The sequence below is a fragment of the Vicugna pacos genome, chromosome 11 (assembly GCF_048564905.1).
Source record: "Vicugna pacos chromosome 11, VicPac4, whole genome shotgun sequence".
Classification (NCBI taxonomy): domain Eukaryota; kingdom Metazoa; phylum Chordata; class Mammalia; order Artiodactyla; family Camelidae; genus Vicugna; species Vicugna pacos.
Genome location: NC_132997.1, coordinates 1,775,217 through 1,801,161, shown reverse-complemented (window position 1 = coordinate 1,801,161; position 25,945 = coordinate 1,775,217). Strand labels below are relative to the sequence as shown.

The 25,945-nt window shown below is 44.1% G+C and overlaps 1 protein-coding gene and 1 long non-coding RNA gene across 2 annotated transcripts in view; one reads left to right on the top strand and one right to left on the bottom strand.

Moving 5' to 3' along the window:
* Positions 1 to 25,945, top strand: part of LOC140699559 (uncharacterized) — a 135,197-nt gene that overhangs the window by 51,708 nt on the left and 57,544 nt on the right. The window contains exons 8-11 of the mRNA XM_072972211.1: positions 15,597 to 15,770; positions 16,232 to 16,371; positions 20,810 to 21,028; positions 22,423 to 22,592. The gene's annotated coding sequence lies outside the window, so the exon portion shown is untranslated. The remainder of the gene's footprint in view (positions 1 to 15,596; positions 15,771 to 16,231; positions 16,372 to 20,809; positions 21,029 to 22,422; positions 22,593 to 25,945) is intronic.
* The window catches only part of LOC140699600 (uncharacterized), a 60,954-nt gene continuing 38,524 nt past the window's right edge, over positions 3,516 to 25,945 (bottom strand). Inside the window, exon 2 of the long non-coding RNA XR_012077811.1 lies at positions 3,516 to 3,576. This is a non-coding gene — a long non-coding RNA (uncharacterized lncRNA). The remainder of the gene's footprint in view (positions 3,577 to 25,945) is intronic.

Below are 25,945 nucleotides of genomic sequence, written 5' to 3'. Positions count from 1 at the left end.
CCATCAAATTATATACAAATATATATATATATATATATAGTGATTTTAAACCAATAAGATGAAGAGGCCCTTCCACATGAGAGTCGGGGTGTTGCCTAAATGAAATTCAAAGGTTTACTCTCCAAAAGCTAAAAGACTTTGTGGTCCAAGCTGATGCAACAAAGTTTAAGATGACAAAATATCTGAAAATTGGTACAATCAAAGAATTGCTTAGAATCCCAATTTATTTGCGTGGCCACCATATGTACACAATACTTGAAACTTTTGTATGGCGGAGTCCAAGGTTTCCTTTAAAAAATAAACTAAACATATATATACATACATACACACACTTAAAACACACAGAGAAAGATAAAACATTTACATTTCAAGGACACAGGAAGAGAAATCCAAGTTCCCCCTAAAGGGGATTTTGTTTTTATAAGTTCAGAATTCCAAAAAATGCTTTTATCAGTCCTGGTTAGTTATTTTCAGAGTAAGTTTTTTTTTTCCTTATTCCCAATTAATGTTGTAAGTTTTGTATGTACATAAACCTGGCTGGGGTAATAGTTGGAGACTGGCAATCTGTCATTTCTTTTTCTTTTCTTTTCGTTTCTGTTCTTTATTTTTTTTTGAAAGTTCTATTCCCCATTGTAAGGTCGGGTTCTCAAAATAAATTTGCTAGTAAGATTTCCCACAGGGACAACTCTGTGGCATGAAGCCTTTGTCTCTACCAATCCTGGAAGACTCTCTGTCACCTGAGAAAGCTGTCACCAGCCAGGAGGATGTTCCGAATTTTGGAGTTGAAAGTTTCCTCATAAGAGTTTTACTTTTATCCTGAAAAATTCAATGGAGGTAACCAAATTGAGGAAAATATTAGACCAGACTCTTACCTAACCACTCAGTCCTGAACCCAGTGTCTTTCAACTTGGACTCACTCGGGATGTCTCCACTGGGTGAATATTTTCCTCATATGTTTCCACCAGCCCCCCTTTGGACATATCCTCAAGGTGGGTATTTCCTATTACCTTTCAACCAGGCCCCACCCAGTATGTCTCCACTGGGTGGGTAATTCACCTCAGTTTCTTTCAACTGGAGGGCCACGTACCTGGATACACCGCCAGATAAAACTTAGGATCATCAACCAATATGTGAGATCCGAGAACCAGGAGAGACTCACCCAAATTCATCTGGACTCCCCGAGGAGGCGGATGGGCACAAAGGGCCACTGCTGGTACCATGGCTCCGGTTACTCGGAGAGTTCAGGTGGAGAGAAATCTGCTGTGGTGCTTCATGGTGTCCAAAACTGTTGACTGAAATACATGTGCAGTCTAAAAGTTAAGAGTTATGTTTTATTTGGCGGGAGGACTCGAGCTGAGCGGACAGTCACACAGAACTCTATGAGGGACTGTTCCCAAGAGGTTGAGGAAGAGCTAGGATATATAGGAGCTTTACAACAAAGACCAGGTTGTTGGAACAATAAAAGATTGCTTGTTATCTAAAGAAAGCCAGGTATCTCAAGTTCAAGGATTTAGTACTTTTGTATGTATGAGAGGAAGCAAATATTTGGACTCACTGAATTCATTTTTTAGACAAGCACCTAGCTATCTCGGGCCAGTAGCCTGTCCTTTCTTATTCTGAGTCTGCTCAGATGACACCATTGTGAGTTGCTGTAGCAGCTGGGCTGCAGGCCTGTCCTAGCTGGGGGGTGGTGGCAGCCTTTAATTACTTGGTTTCAGTATTCTTTGTTTACTGTCATGGTTGCAGTATTCTCATTCACATTGTAGTATTTTCGTTCACAGACTGATTATGGATAATCTGCAACCTTGGAAAGCAACCGAGATGGAATTACTGCAGGTACCTTCTGCTTTAATAAGCCGTGTGCAAACATAAACATGGAGGAAGCATACACTTGGATTTGGAGGTGTAGGGAAGGGTTTCTGCACATTACAGGAGAACGCAATGCAGAATTCCTTAAGTCCAGCTTTCTTTACTGTAGTGGTTTCTGAGAACAGTTTATGATATTTAACCAACATTGACAAACAGTGGCACACATTGCATTTAAGAGCTGGCTGGCTGCAAACTTGTATATTGGACAGGTGGAATTCATAGGCAAGTGGTCAGGTGGATGGGAGAGAGATGGAGCCAAGGCCTGGGCCCAAATTCCGGTTTAAATCGCCATTTCTTCACCACAGGGCCTTGGAATAGAATGCAAACTCTCTTAACCTGTTGGTGAATCTGTGAAATGGGCATGAAAATATTCGTTTCTTCCTGGGATTGTTGTAAGATCTAAAGAGTATTATAGCACACATGAAGCACTTAACTCACTGACAGTTAGCAGCGTTCACTGTGTGGGGCCGCCCCGCTTAGCATGTGTCAGAGCCGTAAAGGCAGCATTTGTCTGTTGAGGATGCACTTGTAGCCCCTTGGCTAGGTTATGAATTTGGTGATTTCCTTTAATCCTTGTAACTCTATGTGCCATGGACAGTTATTTTCATGGACAGATGAGGAATCTCATGGTAAAAAGACTGTATAATTTGCCTAAAATCAGACCATAATTTTGGGTTCAGTGGCCTCGGTTCAGCATGGGCCCCTGGGCCTTCTCCCCTCTCTGTTCAGCACCAGAGCCAGATACGGAGTCGGCTGTTTCCCTGCCCAGGGTATCCGGCAGGCCGCAAGACACATCTGGCCCTGTGCTGCTTGAGCAAAAACTCCGAGGAGAGACAGTTACAAAAGTGATAAACATAAAAACAGACGACAGCAAATTGTGATCAGCTCTGAGAAGGAAAGGAACACGTCTCGCCGTGCAGAGCTGGGAGCTTTCCCGTCGGGGCTGCTCTGGGGGTGTTCATCTCAGCTAAACAAGTTCTGCTGCTGCACCAAGGCAGGAAGGCAGGGCGCCTGTGGCCAGGTAGACAGGGCCTCATTGATCGTACTCATTCCCCATTAAGCGGCAGCTTTCACAGGCACTTACCTAGTAAACAGATGTGGGCCATAATCATCACGCACTTTGCTTGGTAGTTTTATTTGCCCCAGCTTTGAGATGAGGTCATTGAAGCTGGGGAGTTTGCTGCATGCCCGTGATTACCTTGCAAATACCCCAACTGTTCTTTCAATCTAGACTGGTGTGGCTGTCATGCCCCAGCCCTGTGAATGGCATCGTGTAGCTTCTCCCAAGTGGCCCAAATGACTGACATTGATATGCTTAATTCGTTGGAAATGGTATGTGACAATAATAGAAAAAGGTGGTAAGAAATTGTTTGGAAAACTGGAAAAAACCTATTCTTCCCCAGCTGGGGGAGCGTAACCTGTATCATTCACCCTACTCACTGCCTGTCACCTCCTCCCTGCCGACTCCGTGTTCAGAAGCCACTCTGAGCCTTGGGAGAACATTTTGCCTCATGACACTTTTGACTAGGACCCGCGACATCTCTGTCCCTGGTTAACTCTCTCTTCAAAGCCATTTAAATTTTTTGCAGGCTCCTCCACTCAGATGTAAGAATAGCCTCTTTAAACTTCTTGATGCAGCTCCGTAATGAAGATCTTGCGAAGGAAACATAGCCAAAACCTGGGAGTTATGCACATAGTGACTGCAAACTCAGCACTTTGTTAGTTCAGAATCAGAGGGGTGAGTGACTCAGGAAAGGCTTTTTTAAAGTAACAAGGGGAAAGTGAAAGGACGCAGGCTGTGTGAGAAAGAAACATCTCGGTCACAGCCAGCAAGGCACCTGTGTTCAGGATGGGGTGTGGCGAGTGCAGAGTTCTCACTAAGAAAAGAGTGGTGTGATGGGAGCGAGGACAGTTGGGTACTTTATTGGGGAGGAAAAAAAGTGGGCTGTACATTTCCTTGTTGAACAAGAGGATTGTGACAAGATGTGCTTGTATTTTGGAGACAGGGGTTTTGTGGGGACAGGCCTAGGAGTATGCTGTATGGCTGGGGAGTCAGCACAACAGAGAAACACAGAGAACTGGGCAGACCCCAAGACCCATGCTGGGGGAGAGACTGCGCACCAACTGGAGCCCTGGAGGCTGATCCTGTCCCTTAGCTGTGGCCTCAGACCTCCCTTCACAGCCCAGTCCTGTTGATACAAGAATAAAAAACGTTGGGCATGAGACGGGGTGTGTCCCAGGCTTTCGTTGAGCCCCTGGGATGTGCCCCACCAGATTTTGTTCCTTAACTTCATGCAGTAAAGAATTCAAGAGCAAGCCAGTGTTGAGTAAAGGTAGATTTATTCAGAGAGATACATTGAAATGCAAGAGAAACGTCAAGATGTGTGGGGGTTTGATGCTCATATTAGAAGTAGGTACACACTCCACAGATTTTGGGCCTTCCCCAAAGAGGGAGAGAGAGTGGTGACCGCGAGGTGGCGCTGTGTTGCTTGTTTTCTTGGGCTTGGTGGTTTCATATGCTAATAAGTAGAAGGGCCAGCCCTAGGGCAAGGGGCTGGGATTCCCAGGGAGTTGGCAATTTCCCACCCTTTGACCTTTTGTGGCTATCATTGGGACTGCCATGTTGCCTGGGGCATGTTATTCACCACGTTACTATTACAATGGATGTTTACTGAATCTCAAGATCTGCTAGAAGTTAAATCTCTTCATCCTGAGCCTCAAGGCCTATTGGGGGTTGAATCCTTTAACATTTTGATGTTAATTGCTGTGGCCTTCCTTGAATGGCTGTGCTCTTCCCCTTCCATCCTGTCTCACTGTGATGACACAAAGACAGCAAAGGTCGGGCTCTACCTGTGCTCCTGCATTTAACGGCGGGAGGTGTGGGGTGGGCTTATGATGACTCTGAGTGGTGAGAAAGATGTTTCAGATTTTCCTACGTGAGACATGGGGACCTGACAGCAGCCTCCGCAGATTTATCTCATGGGCATTATCGCTTGTGTTGTTATGGAAACAACAGGCCAGCCAAGAAACAAGAATAACTCAGAGGGTTGGAGTACTGAGATTTATTACGCTGGCGCGCTCAGAGGGGCTTCTTTTCCAAAGCTCTGAGCACCTCCAAGACGTGCACATGAGGTTTTATAGGGTTAATTACAAGTATGGGGTTATTAGCCGATAAGGCTCAAACAACAAAAAGCAAGGAATCAGTACACTTAAGCTTATCAATTTGGAACAGATCCCGTTACTGACAATTGTTGTCCTTGGATTTACATGTTAGCTTATTAGCCCAGTAAACTGACACTAAACTTCAGGTTTACCAGGTAGCCCAGCAAAACTTAGATCAGTAAACCGACACTTATCACACTTAGATTTGTGACTTAGCTTGTTAGCCGAGCTGGGGTTTTCCTTCACAGTGTCACTTATCTTTTTTATTTTTCTTTTTATCTTTTATTTAAGTATTTAATCCAAATTTAATATCAGAGTTTTTTGGGAAAGAAATTTCTCTTTATCTTTTCTTTGGGGCTCTTTTGGGGGGCAGGTAATTAGATGTATTTATCTGTTAGTGGAGGCCCTGGGGCTTGAACCCAGGACCCCGTGCACGCTAATCACATGCTCTACCACCCGCCCCATCATCTTTTTGCTTTAGCTGCCAAGAATCTTACAGCTGAATTTCTAGTCGGCCTTTAACACTTGCCCTGACTTCATGGAATCCATTTTTACGAGTTTATCTCCCCCTGGTTTCACTTAAGTATTGAATGTCCATTTTCTCTTCACTCTCCGTTTTGCATTTTTGTTGTTATGGTTGTTAAGCTGTGTTTAAAAAAATGTTTAAATTCTCTTTTAGCAAGAGTCTGAATGTAAATAAATATGTAAACAAACAGCACAAATAAATGCTTTTATATATTCTAAGCTGTTTAGTAGTTACATAAAAACCGAATTGAATATTAAAGTGATAACATTTTAAAAATATTTTTTAATTTTTTATAGAGATATAGCTGATTTAAAATATGATATTAGTTTCAGGTGTACAAAAATGCTCCATTTATAGTTACTGTAAAACATTGTCTGTATTCCCTGTGTTGTAAGATACATCCCTCTAGCGTGTTTACATTACATGTTGCAGTTTGTTTAAGAAAGTTGGGTAACGCAGAGTCTGGGACGTGGCTGTGTCTGACTCAGGTTCACGCTCACCCTGCCTGTCAGAGCTCAGGCCTTCACTCCTTTCTGCAGGGGAGTCAGTGGAGGCAGCTCTCATCAGCGCTGGCACCACCCTCTGAGTGGCAGTGACAGCAGTGACTGTGTGTGGACTTGCAAATTGTTGTTCCAAGAGCTTTATATGCGTTTCTAAATTTAATAATTAAAGCCCTCCTGTGAGGAAGCGTTTTAAGTTTTTAATGCATAATACAATTTATTTAGATATTGATAGATTTCAAATCTCCGGAAAATTTACAGGAGTAGTACAGTAAACGCTTAGATACAGTTCACCTTAAAGGGCACTATTTGGCTTTTTGTGTCTGGCTTATTTTAGCATAAAATTTCAAGGTTCATCCATATTGTACCCTGCATCAGTACTTTATTCTTTTTGTTTGATAATATCCTTTTCCATTTTTTTTGGTTTTAGTCTATTTAAAAATATTTTCATTGAAGTCTAGTCAGTTTATAATGTTGTGTCAGTTACTTGTCTACAGCACAACACTTCAGTTAAATAGGAACATACCTGCATTCATTTTCATACTGTTTTTAAACATAAGTTATTTTAAGATATTAAATATATTCCCCTGTGCTATACAGTATAAACTTGCTGTTTATTCTTTACATACTCAGTATCTGCAAATCTTGATCTCCCAATTTATTCCTTCCCACACCCTCCCCCCTCTGGTAACCATAGTTTGGTTTCTGTGACTCTGTGTCTGTTTCTGTTCTGTAGATAAATTTATCTTTTTGTTTCTTTTTTTTTTTTTTTTAGATTCCACATGTGAGCAATCTCATATGGTATTTTCCTTTCTCTTTCTGGCTTACTTCACTTAGAATGACATTCTCCATGTCCATTGATGTTGCTGCAAATGGCATTATTTTATTATTATTTTATGGCTGAATAGTAGTCTATTGGACAAATATGCTACAACCTCTTTATCCAGCCATCTGTCAGTGGACATTTCGGTTGTTTCCATGTCTTGCTATTGTAAATAGTGCTGCTGTGAAGATTGGGGCGTAGGTGTCTTTTTGAATTAGGGTTCCTTCTGGATATATGCCCAGGAGTGGGATTGCTGGGTCACCTGGGAGGTCAAGGTTTTGTCTTTTGATGAACCTCTATATATTTTTCCACAATGGCTCCACCAAACTGCATTCCCACCACAGTGTAGGAGGGTTCCCAATTCTCCACAGCCTCTCCAGTATTTATTGTCTGTGAACTTCTGAATGATGGCTATTCTGACTAGTGAGAGGTGATACTTGATAGCAGTTTTGATTTGCATTTCTCTGATAATGATATTGAACATTTTTTCATGTGCCTACTGGCCATTTGTGCGTCTTCATTGGAGAAATGTTTCTTTAGGACTTCTGCTAATTTTTGAATTGAATTGTTTGTTATTCTTTCTTATTAAGTGTAAAAGCGGTTTACATATTCTGGGAATTAAGCCCCTAGCTGTTTCATTTATTGCAAATATTTTGTCCCATTCCATAGGTTGGTTGTCTTTTTGTTTTGCTTACGGTTTCCTTAGCTGTGTAAAAGTTTGTAAGTTTAATTAGATCCCTCTTGTATATTTTTGGTTGTTTTTCTATTGCTTGAGTAGACTGCTCTAGGAAAACATTGCTGAGATGTATGTCAGATGTTTTGCCTATGGTTGTTTCTAAGAGGTTTATAGTGTCTTGTCTACATGTTTAATTCTTTAACACATTTTGAATTCATTTTTGTGTATGCTGTGAGGGAGTAGTCTAACTTCAATGATTTACATGCAGCTGTGCAGTTTTCCCTACACCATTTGCTGAAGAGGCTGTCTTTACTCCATTGTATGTTCTCACCTCCTTTGTCAAAGTTTCAATGACCAAAAGTTTGTGGGTCTATTCTTGGTAAATTTGTTTATCCGTTCATTGATGGATGGATATTGTTAGTAACTTTTGGCTACTCTGAATGATACTGCTATGAATATTGATGTGAAATTTTTTATGAGAATATGTTTTCATTCTGTTGGCTGTACATTTGGCCCGCCATATCTGTAGTTTCCACTACATGGATCCAGATGGCTGATTGTAAAGGGACTCGAACATCCTTGGATTATGGTATCCAGGGTGTGGGGTTCCTGAAACCAACCACCCAAGGGTATTGAGGGATGACTCTACATATAGGAGTGGAATTGCTGAGCCATATAACTCTAAGCTTTTGAGGAAATAACAGACTTCTCCAAAGAAGCTGCACCATTGTCCCTTTCCCCTGGCCGCATATGAGGTTTCTCTGCCTCCTGAATGACATTTGTTATTGTCCATGTTTTGGTTATAACCATCCTAGTGGGTGTAAAATGAGATCTCATTTTGATTTTGATTTGGCTAGTGATGCTGAGCATCTTTTCATATGCTTATTGGCCATTTGTATATGTATCTAAATTCGTGGTAAATTTAAAAATTGGGTGTATTTTATTGTATTGTTCAGTTGTAAGCATTCATTATATATCCTGGATGCTACTCTCTTATTAGATACATGCTTTGCAAAATTTTTCTTCCATTCTGCACATTGTCTTTCACTATATATTTTTAAACATTAAAACAATTTCTTTACAGGGGATGTAGTTAGATGTAATGATTTATTTTATTTTTCTTGCTAAGCACGCACTCTCTGACTTGAGACACCCTTTTCCCCCGTCATTTCACTTTCTTGATGATATCCTTTGTAAGAAAAAGGTTTTAATTTTGATGAAGTCCAGTTTATCTGCTTTTTTCTTCTATCAATTGTGCTCTTGGTATTGCATCCAGGAAACCAAAGCCTATCCTAGGACCACAAAGATTTATACTGTGTCTTCTTTTAGAAAGTTTATAGGTTTAATTTTTACATTTCTGTCTGTGATCTATTTTGTTTTAATTTTTATTTGTTATATAAAATATGGGTGTTCAGATTCCAGATTGATTCTTTTGCCTGCAGATACCCAGCTGTCCCTGCACCATTTGTTGAATAGACTATTCTTTCAATGGGGTGTTTTTGGCCCCCTTGTGGAAAACTGTCTGTAAGTGTAAGTTTTTCCCCCTGGGTTTTTATTGTGTCTCATAGATTTATTTATCCAAACTTATGCCAGTATCATAGTGACATATTACTATAGAATTTTATTACCCTTCAAAGTGAGTCCTCCAACTTTACTCTTGTTTTGCAAGCTTGTTTTGGCTATCCTGGGCCCCTTGCACGTCCATATGAATTTTGGGATCAGTTTTTCAATTTTTGCAAAGAAGTCAGCTGGAATTTTGCTAGGGATTCCACTGTATATGTAGATCATTTTGAGGAGTCTTAACATTTTTAATAATATTGTCTATCATTCCATGAAAATGGGATGTCTTCCATATATGTAGATCTTTTAAAATTTATTTTGGTGATACTTCAAATATTTCAATGTACAAATCTTGTAAATTTTTGTTAAATGTATCTCTCATTTTATTTTTAATGCTGCTGTAAATGGAAATGCTGAGTTTCTTATGGGTGGGACTATATATCAATCTTCTTATTTCTAGAAGTCCTTAACAGCAAAAACCCTAGGTATATATTTGCTACATAAATCTATCCACAACTATTCCCCGCCCCGTGTTATAAGAAACCAAGACCCAAGTTAAGCTACCTGAACACCTATGTGGAAATGTGAAATGAGACCCTTGGGTGGGGCTTTGTGCAGATGATACTGGAGCTTATTCAGGATGGCTTCATCGTAATTTCTTTTAAACAACCCTTTTGGTGTATTTAGTCAGATACATTAAGAACATGCCCTTTTGATGTGCGGAGTAGCTAAGACTATGATTTTCAAATAATTTCTAGTGAGAGTATTGTTCTTGAAACCTAATTTGCATCAATCATTGAAGATTTAAGTTTCAGGAGCTTTGACTAAAGAACACCTGTCTTTAATCAATAACGACAACTAAATGCTCAAGCAACATGTAAGAGCTTGAGCAAACTGCCCCCGCCCCATAGTGCTGGATGGCTGCAGCTGCAACTGGAGTCAGCGCTTACCTCTCCCAGTACGCTTGTGCTGATCTGCTCAAAGGGGATCGTCCAACAGTTTGTCAGTAGTCTGTTGGACAATGTCATAAAACATTGATTGAAGGTTGCTAGATGCAATATATTCTTATTAATATTAATTAAGCACATATTGAGTGCTTATTGTATGATGGAATTGTCCCTCAGCCTCACATGAATATTATTTCTCATAAAACCTCACATATTTCCTTGTTATTCTCACTTTACAGATAAGGAGACTGACAATTAGGTCTTCTCTCTTTTGGGGGGAGCTCATTATCAATGATGGGAAGTTATAAGGAAAAAGATATTGATTCATCATGAGAAAACATTTTTCTGAGGGTCAGCAAAGAAGAAGATGAACACTGAAGAAGATGATCATTGTTCTAGTGAGACAAGCCCTGGGTTGTGCGGAGTCAGCATCCTTGTCCTAGACAAGGCACGTGTAGAGCTGCGTAGTGGGTGAGGCGGCGCGGCCGCGCAGGGAACGCGGATGCTGGGCCGTTGGGCTTTGCTCAGGCCCGGTGGGGCTTTCTCCTAAGGGCAGTGGACCATCATTGACAGATTTTAAGTAGGAGAGTGGGGTGATCTCGTAGTTCACTTTTGTCTTGTAGAATGCTTAGAAACATTTAGAAGGCTTGGCAGGAGGTGATGTGATGAGTCAGAGTAGGGTGGCTGCGAGGTGTAGCAGTGTTCAAGTTTCAAGTTGTTTTCAGGCCCAGGCTTGTGGCTCAGTAGCCGTGTCAGTTTGAATGACGCACGCAAGGAAGTGAAACAATTTATCTAATCAATTGGAGCAGTGATGTACCCAATTCCCAGGACTGTTGTGGAGATCCAGTGAGATAACGTTTGCAGTGTGCAGCGTGGTCCCCAGCACAGAGTCAGTGCTGAGTGAGTGTCAGTGAGTATCTGGTAGCTCAGGTGTGGGTGGTGGGACTCGGTGACTGAGGATATCTGGGCCCTGAAGGAGGGGTCCATTCACATCTGTGAGTGATGGGCCTGAGTTGGGAGAGGCATGGAGACCTTATCCCCCTACCAGAGGCCCTGGGCAGGACGGCTATGGGAGGAGCACCATGAAGTCAGCTCTTTGCAGGTGGAGTTGGAGGTGTCCTTGTGACATCTAAGTGCAGTGTCACGAGATGAAAGAGGAGGTCTGGGCCCAGGCTGTGCATTTTCCCATAATGTCAACTCCTGAGGATTCCGAAGTATTGATCACTGAACGGAAGTCATACTTTACAGGACAAATGAATATTAGTATCAGCTCTGTCATCAAAGCTCACGTCTATTTATTCATCACTCAGTTTGCTAATTGGGTACTTACAGAGCTCACTTCACCGTCCTCCCGTGGGCTCAGGCTCCACAGAAAAGAGCCGGTGTATCTCCCTCTTTTCCAGAAGAAGACACATTTAGCTTGTAGCCTTCTGTACCTTGCCAGACTTAGGATATTAGTTTGTTGGTTTAATTGTTTTTTCTGTTGGCCATGTCCTGACAGGAGAGTAATTTTACCTCATGGTCATGTTTCAATTAGCTGTTACTGAGAAGTGCTGATCTGATACATAGTGTATGTATTATATTAAATTTTTAGAGTAGTTATCATTTTTCTGTCTTTGCCCTTTAATTTTGTTTGCCCCTTCAGTGTTCTATCCTTTTTGGGGCCTTATATTTTTTTAATTAAAAAATGTCTGTTAACAGTTAAGAAAACAAAAGCAAAGAAAAAATGCACATGAGAGCTAAATTTAGAAAATGTCTAGTGTGTTTTCTATCTTGGCAATGGAGGGTTCTAGAAACTCGTGAAAAGTTTCATTACACAAGTTCCTTAAAATGCTGATTAAGAAATAAAACCTTCCTTCCTCATCTTTCAAGCTGCACAACTAATTGTCAAGAAAGTGAGGGGAAATTCTCAGAAGCCAAGAAAAATGAGAAAGCAGGGTTTCTGGGAGATATGCGAGCCTTAGAATCCCTCGGGTGCTAGTTCGCTCCTGAACTGATTTTCAGTTGCCTTGACAGGAGGGCAAGATGTGAGCCCCAGGCCTCTCACACTAGGAGTTGGATGGGGGTTCATATTATGGGCCAAGCCCATCCTGAGGATCTTGGTTTACTAAAGGGTGAAATAGGAAAAAAAAAATTCCTCAAGACAAGAAAGTAAGGAAAGTCAATTTTGTTGGAAGAGGGGAAAAATAACAAATCCAAAGTAAGGATATAGTTTGAAGCTGTTCTGGCATGAGAGTGACCACAAACTCCTGGCAGAAAACCACAGCTACTCCTTGATTGATAAGTTGTGTTTTGAATGAATCAGTGAACAGCCATTCCGAAAAAGGCCTCCAGAGTCTTGTGGATCAAGATACTGGACAGCAAACACCTCTCTTCCAAGGTCTCATTCAAATAACCTGAAAGGTTTTAAAGGAAAGAAGCCATAATCATAGTTCTATTTATTGACATTTCTATATGCTACGAATTCAGAGGTGACTATGTAGTTGTCTCCTCTTTTATGGACCTTACTTTCTCTTTGGGGAGACAAAATGACATAGTTGGTTATCTTGGTGAGGGAGGTGTTAGTCTGTTGCAATTAGTCAGGAGAGGAGATTAAGAAACACTGAAGGGTGGGTGAACTTTTTAGCTGAGGACAGTCTTGTTCACTTGGCTTTTAATTGCAGTCTCAATGAGCTGTCCCTGGAGGGAATAGACCTTACAGTGGATGAACTTAGCTCAGGCCTCATTGGAATGGACAAATGAACCTGGAGAAAGACAGTCAAATCTGTGCAGACATTAAAGTTCACTTGAACGTGCTGCATCACTGAGCCAAAGATAGGACAAATATGCAGCACTTCTTGAAGACAGAAAAGTGGTTTTTAAGGTTCTCCAAGAATGAATCCCAGGGAACCGAGATGGCCAGTTGTCAAACTGAGACTTTGCACTTTGGACGGTGTACCCAGCAAGGGTATTGGCCTTTTATATGTTTCCATTTGTCTTTAATACATGTCTGTTGATGAGGACGTGGGCACAAATGTTTGACACCTTGTCGAGGCGATTTTGGATACCTGCCTAGAAGCACGGGCACAGATGCGGCTGCTTCATACATCTTGCAGCCCATCCCTTTCCCCGGCTCCTTGATCACGGCAGAGTGGTTCCTTGTTGACCTGTCCGTTTCCTCTGTGACATCATAACACATGAAAAGACCGGAGCATATTAACTTGGCTTTGTTAAAGTCAAAGGAACAGATCAAATATGGAGTCAGATTTGTTCTTTCCTATTTCAGTAGTGCCATGGAGAAGGCAGTTTGGTCAGCTTTTTGTAGTGTCCTGGAGGCTTTCTCTCTCAGCTTCTGGGCGCCTCTGTTGAAAACCCTTCATTGCTGTCTGGCCTGCTGGTAAAGCACACTGCCTGTTTTGCCCTGAAGATGTGTTCTGTTTATAAACTTATCTCTACTCCTTGGAAAACAACTCAATAAAAACTCAGTTGGTTTTCCACCAGCCATGGGCAGGGGTGAGGTATACCATGTTATTATTTCATAAAATAATAGTAATAGTAATAGTACTAGAAATAATAATAATAATAATAATAATAATAATAATAATAATAATAATAATAATAATAAAAGAAGTCTTAAAACAGGACTGAGCACATTGGAGAGAGTCAATAAATGCTTTCTGGCTTAAATCAAAAGTGATGACTTAGTGATTCCATGGCTGCTGTATTTGCTAAGCTAGTTACTCCTTTGCTCCATTACACAATTTTTAACTGAAAAAGAAATGCAAGCAAATGGTTAAAAAAAATAAACTCATATAGAGCACAAGAATACACAATTGAAAGAAGTTTTCCCTCATCCTCTGTTCTTTCAGCCCTGTCTGGAGATGCCACTGTTTACTATCCTTTGGGTGCTTCTCCAGATATGCTTTGCACATTCCCACCTATGTATGTAAATTCCTTTAAAATTTTAGTTATTTTTAACTTAAAGAGATTTAAATCCTCAAGTGGCTTCTGCCCGGGTAATAGAACAGAAAAAATCTGACTCCATATTAGATCTGTTCCTTTGACTTTAACCATATGCTCTGTCTCCTAGGCTTCATCTTGCTTGTAAAAAATCGTTGCCTAGAGCCTGAAATACACAGGAGAGCTTATTCTGAAGGCTCTGACCTTTAAGGATATTTAACACTTTTTCATTCATTTAAAGATAGCAAATTGCAGAATAGACAATAACGTTTCTTTTGTTGGAGGTTTACAGGGATCTGACCCACGCAGATAGCTGCAAGAAGAAAGGATTCTAACAATAAGGAATTTTTACACTAAGAAGTTTGTAACAACCAAGCACGTAGGAAAGGAGCCTGAATTGTGACTTGGGGAGATGGTTTTCCAGGACATTAGTTTGCCAACTAGGTCTACAGAAACTTGCAAATCCATGCCCCAACATCTTGTTTCCAAACTTATTGGCCTGTCCTGCACTGAAGAGAATGAATTTGTACTTGGTAACACTCCTATCTACCTAGAAAGCTGGGCACTGGAGCTGAGTGTTATGGAAACAGGCCAGCCAAGAAACAAGCACCAATCTGAGTGATGGAGTACTCAGAATTATTATGCCGGTGGGCTCAGAGGGGCTCCTGCTCCGAAATTCTGAGCACCTTCAAGACGTGCACATGAGGTTTTAAAGGCTTAAATACAAGTAAGGGGGTATTAGCCAATAAAGCTCAAAGAACAAAAAGCAAGGAATCAGTACACTGGAGCTTATAAATTTGTAATAGATCACGTTACTGACACTTGTTGAGCAAGGAATTACGAGTTAGGTTGTTAGCCCAATAAACTGACACTAAACTTCAGATATATGAGATAGCCCAGCAGAATTCAGATCATTAAACCGACACTAATCACACTTAGATTTGTGACTTAGCTTGTTAGCCCAGCTGGACTTTTCCTTCACATGAGGACAGCTCTCCCACACCCAGGGAACTACTGTGAGCCCTTGATGTTTCCACTAGGGTGAGGTATGGTTTACCCAGGAGGGATGGGGACTATGCACCAACACTCAGGCAGTCTGCTCTGTCTGGAGCTCTGATCTTGTACCACACCGCTCCCTGCCAGCCCAACACCTGGGACAGTGGAGCTAAGGCAGAGATCCTTCCTGCCTGTTCCCCAGTGTGTAAAAGTGGAATATGTACTCTTCCCAAGGAAGTTCTGAGCGACAACACCTGCGGGTGCTTGGTTCTCAGAGCAACAGAAAACCCAGCTCCGCTTGGGGGCAACGGGTGTTATCCCCATAGGGTTTCTGCAGAAGCATCTGATAGAGGGCTGGATCAGGGAGGTAAAACATGAGCTGCGGGACTTCAATGGTTACAGAATGGTACAGAGGCAGGTCTGCCGTCTCGGGGTGCCCCAGAGGTAAAGCTTTATCTCTCCAACTCCGCTACGACACTCCCCTATCCAGATCCATCCCTTCTCTGCTCTTCCTGTCCATCTGTATCCCTCCACTTTTCCCCTCCTCTCCACCCGCTCCCATCTTCTCCCTCCCTCGCTGTCCCACCTTCTCTTGCAGAACCCAGAGAGGATCGATGGCCCTCCTGCGCATGCGCAGTCAGTGCCAGGTGGTCCGCTGGTTGAAAGCTCCATGTCCGAGCCAGGGATTGGCTCCAAATGCTTCTCAACTCTGTCGCCCGGTAGGCCTTTGGTTCCTGCCTGCGGCCGGGGCTTCTGGCTGTGGAAGTGCAAGGTGGGGGGCTCCCGGGAAAGGGGTCAGGCGGCTGCGGGAGGGTGGTCCGCCTTTCACAGCCCCCAAGGGCGCCAGTCAGCCCGTGTTCAGCTGAATTGCTCCGGCCAGACCCCTGTGACAGCACCACCTGCCCCGGCGCCCCTGGCACAGCTGTCCAGGTCCAGGTGTGCACCTGCCACCTCTCACCCAGCCGGGATCCCCTCAGTCCAAGGCTGGCGTCCCCTTCCCCTCTCCCGCCCGCGAGTCCTCTCCTCCCGGGCTTCCTCTCCTTGGCCGCCTGCCCGTCCCCACCAATGGGCGGGCTGTGTCCCGGGCTGGCGTGGTCTACGGACCCGGACGGGAGCGGGCTGCTTATGGTGGGGCTGGGGCTGGCCTCCGAGCGGGGCTGCAGCCCGCGTCCCCCCCCCCCCGCTTTCCCTCCCCCCAGGGGCTGCCCTCCTTTCCCTTTCACCCTCCCTCAGGACCAGCTCAGTGGCGTGTGTGCTGCTCCCCGGGCTGAGAGCCTCTGGCTGTATCGCCCAGCTTCACCTGGTGGAGTCGGGAAAACGGAGCATGAGTGCTGAGCAAGCTTCTGTCTCCTCCCTCAGTGTTTCTGCCGCAGGTAAGTACCTTGAACACTTTCAGGTGTTATGATGGCGATGTTTGTTGATGTCACGTGTTTTTATAGTGAGAGGGATTACAGTGGTGCAAGCAGGGCTTGGTTCTGTTAAAAATGAGCTGAAGGCATGAAGCTGTAATATCCTCCTTCCTTCCCTCTCCAAGGGTGAAACGTGTGACCTTCGATTTTTAAAAGATCGTTACAGTCCCTAACTTGCCCAGCCCAGCTAGTGTGTGTTAACAGGAACAGCACCACCAGAGGCCTTGGAGACCCAGGGATATTGCAGTCCTAAAGAGCTCCTGGCAGAGTTTGGTTTGTATTGGTTTCTTGTTTTTCTTAAATTGTGGGACAGAGTAGTGGTATAAAAAGAAAAATATTTCTCAAGAAATATTTTTTCATATAACAGCGTTATTGTGATATAGTTCACACACCATGAAGTCCATCCATTTAAATGGTAAAATTCAGCAGCTTTTAGCATATTCACAGTTGTGCAACCATTATTATTCCAGAACGTTTTTATCACTTCAGAAAGAGCAGTGGAAATTAATGACCTATCCACCCCTCCCCAGTGGTGGTTCTAAAGAAATTTCTTGGCTATTCTTGACCATAAATTCACTTGTTACATTCCAAGAAAAATCTGGTAGGAATTCTAATCAGAATTGCAATGAATCTGTCTATCAAAACAGGAAGAATTAATGTCTTTAAGGCATAAACTTCTTCTACCCATGAATATATCTCGGACCCTATCTTTTCCTCTGTCCAGAGCCGGGCCCACGGGAAGTCCTCACTACTTGTTGGGCTTGTGAATGATGAGATTCTATACATCGTTAGTTGCAGCTGTAGCCTTTCTTTCACAGAAGAGAAAAGTAACCTCAGTGAAGCAAGGGACTCTCTGATGGTCAGAAAGAGTGACAGCCAGTGCTGGAGTGATCCAGTGGACTTGGTGCTTGCAACCAGAATTCTCCACCACATACAGCTAAGGGGATTAGAGTGTTCTTTTATTTTTTCTTAACGGCATTGCTTTTATTTTTACTTATTTTTTAAATTATTTTCTATTTAAGTGTAGTCAATTTACAATGTTAGTTTCAGGTGTAGAGCAGAGATTCAGTTATAAACATATGCATATGTATATACATATGTTTTAGATTGTTTTTAATATAACTCATTACAAGAAATTGAATATAGTTCCCTGTGTTATATAGCAGGTCCTTGTCATTTATTTTATATTTACTAATTTGTATCTGTTAATCCCCCCTTTCCTGCCTGCTAAACACAGTTTGCTTTCTATGTCCATGAGTCCATTTCTAGGAGCACCGTTTTTCCTAGTAATATATGCTCTTTGGCTGCTTTCGGTTTCAGTAATTCCATCTTATCTGTGGGCACTTTTCTTCTGCTGGCCTTTATGTGCTTTGCACACGTGGTAATAGAGATCTGTAATTGGGAGAACTTCAGGCCTCGTGTAGTCCCTGGTACAGAGTGCCCACTGAATTGATGCTTGAACTGGGAAAAAAGCACAGTAAATGCTGGAATTTCCACTATGGTTGAGAATTCCAGGTTTCAATAACCTGTTCAGACAACCTTAATATTGGCTGCACCCATACTGGGTAATTGGTGGAAATTCATGGTATGGTGGTGTAGAGACGGGGCCTTATATGCTTCTTCTCTTTCTATTTTCTAACACTCATTCTCCTGGGCCTTCCAGATCCTCCCCCAGAAGGGCCCAGGGCTGGCTTGGTGCCGCGCTGAGGCAATATTTGTTAATAACGCCCTTTCCTCTTCTCCTCTGAGCCTCCGTTTCTTTCTGTGCACAATGAGGGCTTAGACTAGATAAGTACTTTTCAGTTTCTTTTAAAGCCATGGTTCCTTTGAGAAACAGTACATGCAAATTTCTCTTATCAACCCAACCCTTTAGATTTTGATAAATCCTCTAAGGAGTTACATAGCTCTTTGTGAAAAATTGATGTGAGTTTGATTCCAGGTGACACAGAAATGACTCTTCAGGGATTTATTGCAGGGAGAGGGCAGGAAAGAGGCAGTATGTGACATTTTCTAGTGTGAGCACTGGAGCAGGGACTTGGATTTAAATACGGTGTCTGACGTGGCCTCTCTCTAATCTTGTAGAATGTGATAAACTTCTCTACCTCAGTTTCTTGATGGGTCAAGTTGGGGTGATAATATTTTAAGGCTTCTGTGAAACATTATACACATAAGACATTTGTGTCTCGGTAGAAACAAGATCTGCTAGGGATTCAGGGATTTGTGTAAAAAAAATTCTTGTCCATAGCACTCTGTCTGTGTGTATTTTGAAGTTCCTGGAGGGTGAGGGTGAGTCTAAAGTCCATCGTGGGACAGGTGGCCCCTATTTCTCTGTGCCCCAGTTTACCCGCTACTCCCCAGTCCTCTTCCTCAGTCCAGGATGAAGTTCCCTAGTAGATTTACACAGAGGTCTTGTGGAAATGGCTCTTCATTTTATTGTTTCACCAAGAAGGGCTGCCATCATGATCTCTGTGGTCAGGTTTTGAAGGGCTGCCATCATGATATCTGGTAAGAATTCTATGCAATTGGGAGTTTCAATTTAATGAATAGAAAAAGATTACAAATAGAAAATTAGAACAAGGGTGGTGACAGGGGCTCTTTTAAGTGGACACCATTAGCTTTGTTAGCTTCAGGTGCTGCGGCCTGTTGCCACGAGGACCCATCCTCTTGCTCTGAAGTTGGAGGGACTAGTGGGTTCAGTGGGAATTTTAACTGAGTGTATCTCATGGGCTGGGCATTGTCCTATTTGTACTGTGTGTTCTTTATTTGAGACAGTGAGCTCACCTAACCTCAATGACCTCTTTAAAATATTAGACTTCTTATTTTGAGATGTAATGTAGATTCCCATGTGGTAGTAAAAGATTATATGGAGAGGGCATGTGGACACTTTGCCCAGTTTTCTTAATGGTTCCATCTTGCAGTGTTGGGGTACAATTAATTACTGACTCACTAACAATTTGAGGTTTGTGTTATTGCCCTTATTTCTATTCATGATTAAACTGGGGCTTAGAGAAGCACACAAGCCTGCCCAGGTATCCCACATTGTTAGTGCAGAGTCGGGTGAACGTGGGCTTGGGATTTCCAGGCAGTACCATTATGATGGCTTGTGGCAGGGAGCAGCATTCACTTTGATTGTTTATTCATTCATTCAACAAACATTTATTGAGTAATCTCTGTGTGTCAGAAGCTTTCTTAGGGTTATCTGATTCTTCAGCAGTACTGAGAATCAGGTAATATTTATATTTTTAATCTGAGAAAATTAGCTCTGAGAGTTTATAACCCACCCAAAGGAAGTATATCTCATAAAGGAGGGATAGAACATTTGTACAGTCACCTCCTTTTATGCAGGTGGTACCCTAGGCATTTTACATTTGAAAACATCCGTAATCCAGATATATTCTTGTAAGGCAAAGATTTTTTTTTTAAATGAAGTATAGTCAAGTTTACAATGTTGTGTCAATTGCAAGGTGTTTTTAGACTTTTGAATTAAAAAATACATTTTCAGCTGGGTAATTAGGTGTATTTATTTGTTTCATTTTTAAAATGAGGTAGTGGGGTTTGAACCCAGGACCTCGCACATGCTAAGCATGTGCTCTACCACTGAACTGTACACTCTTCCCCAAGGCAAGTTTTCTTATCCATTATTATGAAGCTTAAGAGTTCAAATAAATTGGATAGAAATCCAGATCTTTTGATCCTACTGTGGTCCTTTTCTTTATATTCTGCTGAAGGGGGTTGGGGAAAGCATTTCCTTTGTTCATTTCTTTATTCAGCATTTTTGAGCAGTGACTTTGCATCAGGGCCTTGCTAGGTGCTTGGAAATACAAAATAAGAAGTGACCCTTCTCTGCAGAGGCAGGAAGCCTAGACCAAAAGCTGGGTAATGTGATCCGAGCTACAGTGGCCATGTGCAGACTCTGAGGACAAACTGTACCGTTGGATTTGCTTTGGCTTCCTTTGCCTTCTGGCTGGTACACACCAGGTCACAGCAACCCAGATGGGCCCGTAGCACACAGCAGAGTAGTACCACGATCTCCTCTCCCCTCTTGGCAGGGCCTGCAACATGAGCATCCCTGACTACGTGCAGTGTGCTGAGGACCACCAGACTCGTCCCGTTGTGGTCCAATCCATAGAGATCATCTCAGAGGAGAATTTCTTTGCATCTATCAGCTACTCACCTTGGTGAGCCATATCAGCCCATTTGGCTCCCAGTGGACACATTGTATCCACTACAGGCACCACTATGTGCCCGACAATGGGTGGAGCATCTTCCAGACCCACCGCAAGGTCGTGGGCCTTGTCACCATTACCGACTGTCTCTCTGCCAAGGCCTTCGAGAAGCTCCACGTGCAGAGGAGCTGTATGGCACCTCGTTTAATGACTCTTAGCTTTTTGTCTTTGTGCAGCATGGGGAGGTAGCCGAGCAGCCACGCACCGACGTTGCCTTCAAACTAAGAGGACTGCAGGGTGGTGGAGAAGAGGATCGAGGACTTCACTGACTCACTCTTCATCTTGCTCAAGTCCAAGTGGCTGGATGGTGGCCCCAAGAAATCTGGGGACAAGATCCCCCTCCTCTGCATCCCGTTTGAGAAGGAGGAATTCATGAGACTGGACACAGAGAGCAGGTAAGTTTACCTGGAGGACAGTCCACCCTGGCTGTGTGCCGGATTGCTTCCCTACATCCAGAAAGGGATCAGCAAGGAAGAAGTCTGTCTTGTAGCCAAGGGGAGGGGAGGTGCAGCCCGCCGCTTTACAGACATTTCAAAGAGAATCCGCCTTTGTTTCAGAGAGATCCTTTTAGGGTTAGTGTGGACACTTACTCCCGCTTTACAGCCAGGAACATGGTGGGAACCCTGGAGTTGCTGTCCAAGAAAGTAGCCAAAGCCATTGATGCTAGGAGCACTGGGGAGGAGGCTGGACTGAGCTGAGATGTGCTGTAGGTCAAATGCATATCAGACGCTGAGGCTTGTCTAGTAAAAGTACATAAACTATCTCTTTACTTCCTATATTGATTACATGTCAAAATGATAGTATTGAACATACAGTAGATTAAGTAAAATCTGTTCTTAAAATCACATTCTAGTATTTGTTTTTTGTTTATTGGTTTGTTTCTTTGTTTAAAATTTTAAACGTGGCAACTGGGAAACTTTCTTTACATGGCTCTCATTTCATTTCTTTTGGGCAGCCTGTCCTGGGACATGCTCATCCCTTTGCTTTTAGATGAGATGCTGAACCCCGAGAGGCAAAACGAGGCGCTGGTTGAGCTGCTGCTGGATCCGCTATCACCTGCCTCCCAGGCCCAGCACCTTTTCAGCTCAGGCAGTCTCTTCCTGCCCGACAGCCACCATGCCATGTTAGGACATCAGAAACACCGTCAGGGACTTCTGAATGAACTCCTTATGCAGGGAAAGGCGTATCACGGTGTTTGGGACAGAGCAGGGAAATATTCATTCTCAGTTTGTCCCTGTGATTAAGTCAAAGGCCCCACTTTGCCTCGGAAGTACAGACGAGCTCTTCTGGGCTGCCTTCCCCCCCACCTTCTGCTCTGTTTCCTGGTGTATATATCGTGCTGTCCCTCGGGCAGAAGAGGGTGAGATGCCTTTGCCGAGACGTGGTCCCCCTTTTCTGGGGTGAGTGAGGGAAGCTGTGTCCCCCCAGCCTACGGCCTCTGTCCTTGGGTCTGGAGAGGGCTCATGGTGGTCCCACAGGTGACGGTCGGAGGACCTGGCATGTGCTACCAGGCCCACTTTGGAGGAGGTGCTCTGTGATTCTTGAACTTACGTAAGATCAGATCCTACTTTCTGGTTGTTGGTAAGTTGGAGGAGAAGATGCTAGAGAATTGATAAATAGAATGTCTAGACCAGCCCTGTGAGTGAAAAGCACGGGGGACCCGAGTCCCACCTGCGAGAGCCCTCCTAGCAGGCTCTGGATGAATATTCTGTTCCTCCCAGGACATACCTCTATGGCTTAAGGAAGAGGAGAGGCATGTCGTGGCCATGATCTGTACTTGTCCTCACAGGGCCCTATGATCTACATGCCCGCAATCCCCATCTACTTCTTGGAGATGAGCTGACATGTTTAGGAGCCTGGGCACTGCTGAGGGCATAGCTGCCAGCACCGTGCTACACAGAGTCTGGCTCCGTTCACCTCATCTGTCAACTCCTGCTGAGGCCCCAGACATTAGTCAAGGTAGGTTCATCAGCGAAACCTAAGCAGGGAACTTCTTCTCCCCCTGGACAGACTGGTGAGTGAGCAGTGGAAGCCTGGAGCCTTGCCCCAGACCCCACGCCAGTGCCACTTCTTTGCCATAGGAGGCACTGGTGACATTTTTGCTCAACAAATGCTTGTCTCTGAGTCTGCAGACCCACCAGAGAATGCCAGCTTGTTTTTGCCTTTTGAAGTCTGCCCTTGGGACTTAGCGTAGTAGCTGGATGTGTACTTAGCCCACAGTGGTTCAGCGCATTAATCTTCCCTCCTTGTGGGTCTGTCTGTTCTGGTACCATAAGGGCTCAGCCAGCATCTGAACGTCAGTGAGATAACGCGGCCAGTGAGCGAGGGTCAAGCACATTCTCCTCCAGTCACTTCTACTCCATTGTTGCTTTTACTATTCCACAGTCATTAATTTTTTAAACAATGCCTTGGTGCAGGAGCAGAGCCTCATTCTTTCCTGCTACTCTTGGTGGCAGTGACTAAATCTGTCCAGACTGAAATGCGACCACAATTTGTAGCTCAAAAGCTGCCTCGACGCTTGTAGGTGGAATTTTGGTTAGGGGCGCTGAACACGTTGTGGTCCCCTGGCAGCGCCGCTCCCCTCAGGCCCCTGCTTTCCCTGGAGCAGGAGGTGAGGGTGGGTCTCACCATCCCCGCATCCCTGACCTCACACACTCACGTAAATTCTTGTACATGCAGTCAAAATCATTTTTGTTCTTGTGTGTTTCTAATTTTCTCTTGTTCCTCTTTTCCTTTTTCTTTATTCCTTTTTCACTTGTACTGCCCAGTGAGCATGTTGTTGCTTCTGAAAATGTGGGCTGTGCACACCCTGCATTGGAAATAGCCAGATTGCCCTCCGTACGTCTCCATTGCTTTAAAAAGCAACAACTTAACAGCTGTTTTGATCCATCTATTATCTTAGTCATTTTTTAATTTTCTAATTTTTTGGAATATTTGCTTTGTTAGCTCATCACCCAATGGTGTTTTATACCTGTTGAAATCCTTGCTTTTGAGGAACATGTTTGGTCGTCCTTTTATTTGGTGACAAATGCGCTCTTATTAAATTTGTTTGATTGTTTTGTAGAAGTAAGATGCGATTTGATTTAGGCGGCTGCTGAGGGATTCTTTTCATGGAGTATTTAAACTTGTAAGGTCTAATTCTGCAGCATTTTGCTCGATTCCTGCTTTTACACAAACGTGCTCGGCACGCAGTTCCTGGCTGTCGCTGTGTGATGTGCGTGACGGCGCTTCCTGGCCGGCGGTCACTGGTGAGGAAGTGGCCGCCACGGAGGTGACAGCTGCAGGGGACGCTGTTGGAGGAAGCGGTCAACGTTTGGTTCTTTAATATTTTTTTTTTTGCATTCAACTTCCCCGTGCCATTTACATTACTTTGCCTTCATAAAGGGGCAGAATTGGGTCTAAAATCCATGCCACTATTTTGTTCCCTTTACGAGGCTGGTTTTTCTGAGTATCAGGACAACATGGCCTTCTCCTAAGTAGCTAGCTTACCTGGATCTGTTGGACACAGGGACTGCTAAAAGGGCCGTAGCTTCCTCTCTGCTCCAGCCAGTGGGCATTCAGAGCTGGGTCTGTGGTTTGCCTCAGCAGCCGTGCAGACCTCCCTGCCTCGGCCTTTACTTTTAACCCATGTTGGCAGTAAAGAGCTGAATCCGTTTCTGTTGCAGCTGACGTCCACCACTGACGGCCGTGTCGTTAGTTTGTGTTAGTCAGTCCCCAACACCCCAGACAACCGTGAAAGAAGATGATTTGGCCGACCTAGGACCTTGGATTCTCACCCCTACCCTGGTTCATCTCACCTGGCGGAATTGTTTGGTCACCACCATCATGCTGACCATGAGGCCTTGTTTCTCCTTTCATGCTCTGGTCCAAATGTGGACACTTCATTTTTCACTGAATTTGTCTTGCTTGAGACAAGCCAGAATATCTGAATGAGTCCATCACATTCTGGGTGGGGAACAGAACAGAAGTAAGTGTCACAAGTAGATGGAGTCTAGGCTGTCCGGGTTGACAAATGCAGGCTGGGATCTGTGAAGGCCGGTCTGTACCTTGGACACAGGCCTTTCCCGTGGCCCCTGAGAGCCCATGAGTTGAAGTGATAACAGCCTTGCATGGGTTCCCTCATCCTCATCTGCTCATTGGCAAGTGTGTCTGCTAATTAGGAGCTCCCCCAGACCTCGGGCCCTTCAAAGCTCAGACCACGGGAGAACCTTGAGTCCCTCCTCCTGGGCCTCCTGTGTGAGAATCCAGTGCCTTCTGAGGTGAACAGCGGCAGGAGATGCCTCCCCCTCCAGGGAGCACCCTACGGAGGACTGTTAGTGCACCATGCTGTGAGTTTGTGTGTTTCCGGCCATGGTCCCTGCAGAACTACACTTGAGATGGGCTTATTGACGGAAATAACAGGACTGATTCCAGGGCAGGGCTGGGGGGAGGGAACAGTGGAAATTGAATGTGACCTCAGACACCTCGGTGGGTGCTGGGGCTGTTACTAAAATGGGGAGTCTGGGAGATACCTGCCAGGAATGGAATTCCAGAGTAAATGGTGGACATGAGGCATTTTTAAGATGCCATTTGTCATCCAAGTTAGGACTTCAAAGAGGCACTCGGGTCGATGAGCCTGGGGCTCAGGTGAAGGAGCCGTACTAGAGATACATTCTTAGCTGCTGTTCACAGCCTTGCATGTGAATTAGATCATCTTGAGGGCTGCAGACTGAGGCTGAGGTGGGGCAGGGCTGTGTCTGGATTGGAGGAAAGCCCAGACCATGCAGCTTTGGTGTGTCAGTCAGTGGCGTTTGCCATTGTCAAAGCAATGCCAGTTATCCTTAAGGGGCCGGGGGCTGGGCAGGACCAGCCAGGAAGAAATCTGAAGGGAGGGTCGTGGCCACGTGTGCGTCTTGGGAAGGTGCAGAGTCTGCAGGGTCCGGGAGGGTAGACTCCTCAGAAGCTAGAGTTGGAGTGAGGAGTGGGGAGAAGTTTGTCACAATCACCTGTGAGGGAGGGAGGGAGGCCTTGGGAGCCCCACCCTACTGGACTGGTTTTCCCATGAACAGAAGGCAGTTAGACAGAGGATCTGAGGTGAGAAGGGATGGGCACTGGGAGGGGAGCCAACCTGGAGAATGGTGCTTGGAAAGTTCTGGAATAGTCTCCCTGAAAAATAGAGTTAAAAATACCCAGACTCTTAAGAACATTGTTAGTGACTTGGGAGGAGGCAGTTGTTTTTCTGGCCTCCTAAGGGTAAGGCATGTATCCAGGGATACACAGAAGATACGGGTAGTCTGTTTCAGGGGCTTGATCGTTACCGGGGGAACAGTGCA